The sequence below is a fragment of the Octopus bimaculoides genome, chromosome 4 (genome assembly GCF_001194135.2).
Source record: "Octopus bimaculoides isolate UCB-OBI-ISO-001 chromosome 4, ASM119413v2, whole genome shotgun sequence".
In the NCBI taxonomy this organism is placed as follows: Eukaryota; Metazoa; Mollusca; class Cephalopoda; order Octopoda; family Octopodidae; genus Octopus; species Octopus bimaculoides.
This window is the reverse complement of record NC_068984.1, coordinates 137,967,114-137,970,543: the sequence shown is the minus strand read 5'-3', so window position 1 is coordinate 137,970,543 and position 3,430 is coordinate 137,967,114. Positions and strand designations below refer to the sequence as shown.

Genomic DNA, 3,430 nt, shown 5'->3' with positions numbered 1-3,430 from the left:
TATATGTCTGTGTGTACAAATACATGTATATATATACATATATATATATATATTTAGGCATAAAAATGTATATAAATGCATTCAGCAAAAATAGATTTCCTCCTTAAAATTACGCCTGTCTTTGTGACATCTGCATTAGAGTGACATCTATCTATCTATCTATCTATCTATCTATCTATCTATCTCTCTATCTCTCTATCTATCTATCTCTCTATCTCTCTATCTATCTCTCTCTCTCTCTATCTATCTATCTATCTATCTATCTATCTATCTGTCTGTCTGTCTGTCTGTCTGTCTATTTACCTATCTATCTATTTTTCTATCTATTTATCTATCTATTCCACTAATTCAATATGATAATTGATCACAAGCACCCGTGAAATCTGCTAAGCGCACACAAACCCTTCCACAAACACGGGAACACACGCAAATACGTGCGCGTGTGCACACATAGCGAAATTCAGTGATATACTAGAAAATATGAAACTAACTTATGATACTATTTCTTAAGACTCATTCTTTTGATTAGTTTTTATGACCAAAATGACCTCTGATCTCTGCGCTAGATTTCGAAACACAAACAAAAACAGGCATGGTTATGTGGTAAAGAAACTCGGTTGCAACTATACCATTTCGGGTTTAGTCCCACTGCGATGCGCAAAAGTCAAGTATTAATTAATATAGGAACTTACTGACTGTGGACAAGGCTCTGAGGCGTTCAATTATAGATAAATAAAAAATACACTCTAAGTACAAGACATCACCAACGAGCGAAAAACATGTAAACACACTAGAGTTAAGTACAGGACAAAATACCAGAAAAAAAAACCCAATAAGGTCAGGACATCAACAACGAGTGAAAATTATGTAAACACATAACGAGAGACAAGTACGAAATAGGGAATAATAAATGGTCGACAACTGAGGAGGAGTTAGACTTCTTTCGGTATTTTGTCTCGTACTTGTCTCTCGTTATGTGTTTACATATTTTTCATTCGTTGTTGATGTCCTGCTCTTGTGTATTTTTCTTTTTGTATTTTGTCCTGTACTTATCTCATGTGTGTCTTCGTGGTTTTCGCTCGTTGGTGATGTCCTGTACATAATGTATACTATTTATTTATTTTTTAATTAATATAGCCTCAGATCAAGCCATGTCTTCGTCAGGCTGAGACTGTATGAAAGCCCTCTTACACTCACACATATCCATATCTTTATGTAAATGTCGTGTTATAATGAAAACAACTTTATATGAAACTGGAAGATTACTCAATACTTTTTGTAGTGTATAAATTATACTTTTACAAAAAGTGTGGTGACAGTGACTTCGAAGTTTTGGCCTGCTAGCTTTCATTGAACAGTCCGATGAAAAATTGTCACCACTCTTCTTATAAATGTATAATATAAATGTTTGTGTGTGTGTGTTTTCTCATCCCTACCACCGCTTGACCACTGCAGTTAGTTTGTTTACGCCCTCCAAAACTTAACGGTTCGGCAAAGATACCGATAGAATAAATACTAGGATTAACAGTTAGTACTGGGTTCGATTGTTAAACTAAAGTCATAGGAGATGATGCCCCAGTATGGTCGAAGTGAAATCACTAAGGCAACTAAAAGATAAAAGATAATGGGATTTGAACTCAGAACATAGAGAATCAAGAGGAAGAAATAAAACGGCATTTTCTGCTTAGCCTAGTAATTCATAGTTTATAAATCCATTTTATGGCTGATTAATACACCTCTTCAGCAATGTCTGTTAATCTCACTTTTAATACCTAAGTAATAGAAACAGTTTACTAAACAGATGTACTCTAGAAATTCTACAAGAAATTATCAGGTTGCAGGATTGTATGGAGTCATCTTTACTTAGATGAGCGACTAAAGAGCTTAAAGGGCTCATATGTCCTGGGACCGTTGGGATGCCTGTGAATAATCTTCCAGAAGTGATTCCGTGATATACTAATTAATCCGTAGTTGGGACTCTGACAGGCGATACTACTACGAGTCAGAAAACAATAGTGAATAAGAAGTGGTTCCATGTTTTTCAAAACCCCGGAACTCTCAAACTAGCGGATGTAGTTTAACATTATACCCAGGTCACGTCTTATAGCAAAGTGGCAATCAATTGCATCATTCACTACAACAATTAAGAAATATGACACTTAACGTGATCATTTCCTGTATGTTCAAATATCCTTTATATATACTGTTCAGTATTTACGTGTTGAAAAAAATTTATCTTTCTACTTGTTCTACAATACATTTCAACGCTTCAAAAACAAACTTATGTTTGCTTACATATAACGTAATCTATATGACATCTAGTGTTTCTAGATGACTTTATAACTTCTAAAATTCCAGAGGAATTCGCCGGTCGGCTGTTTAGCTTAATGGGTAAAGCACTCCAATCGGATATTAGAGGGGTGTGAGTTCGGTCCTCGTTGCTGGTTGCCGGCAAATTTTTCTGCTCTTAAAAGGATTTTATCCTTTATATTTACTGTTTAGTATTTGCGTGTTGAGACAATATATCATTCTACTTGGTCTACGATACCTTTCAACGCTTCAAAAAGAAACATATGTTTGTTTACATATGACGTTATAGAATATAATATTTTTACGTTTTTTTTCTGAAAGAATACGTATTTAAGTATTTGATTAAAACATTATAAAACAGATGTAATAATATATTAAATTATTGTGCAATATCAAGAAATATGTAATGATTTAATATTTTAGATTTGATTACGATTGTAAATATCAAACAAGATAAGTCGCTTGTTTTATTTTATCTCGCCATTTCCGAATTTCTCTTCAACTCTCTCTTTGTGCAGGCTTTCTCTTCCCTTTAGCTATAGTTATGGCTTGAAGCTTACGAATGAAAATTTGTGAAATGCTTTGGAAAGTATAACGAATGTCATAAGTTCGTGGTGGATTCATTTCTACAGCATTTTACAAAAATAGATCACTGACCAAGAAACGTTAATTTTCTCGGCAGGAGATATTGCAAACTTACCTGAAAAATTACGAAACACGCCAATTATATAATATAACAATGAGCTATATTTAATTGCTTCTTCAACTTGTTGTTTGGCCCACTGACACCAGCTCTTGGCAAGTGGTGTAGAATACTGCACACTCAGACCACAGCATTCATCTCTTTCACTCGTTCTATTTCCTTATATCTCCCTCTCTCACTCTCTCTCTCTCTCTCTCTCTCTCTCTCTTTTTTTTTCTCTCTCTCATTCACCCTTCTTCCTCATATTGGTTTGTGTGTGCGTATATATATATGTGTGTGTGTACACGCATATATACATAAACTTATTTTCATATATATAATATATACATAAACCTATATATATAATATTATATATGTATATATATATATATATATAAATACAAGCAAAATTATATACATGTATTATGTTATATATAT

The 3,430-nt window shown here is 33.5% G+C and overlaps 1 protein-coding gene across 1 annotated transcript in view; it reads left to right on the top strand.

Annotated features, from left to right (window-relative positions):
- Positions 1-3,430, top strand: part of LOC106878515 (solute carrier organic anion transporter family member 4A1) — a 40,845-nt gene that overhangs the window by 5,392 nt on the left and 32,023 nt on the right. The gene's annotated exons all lie outside the window — the stretch shown is intronic.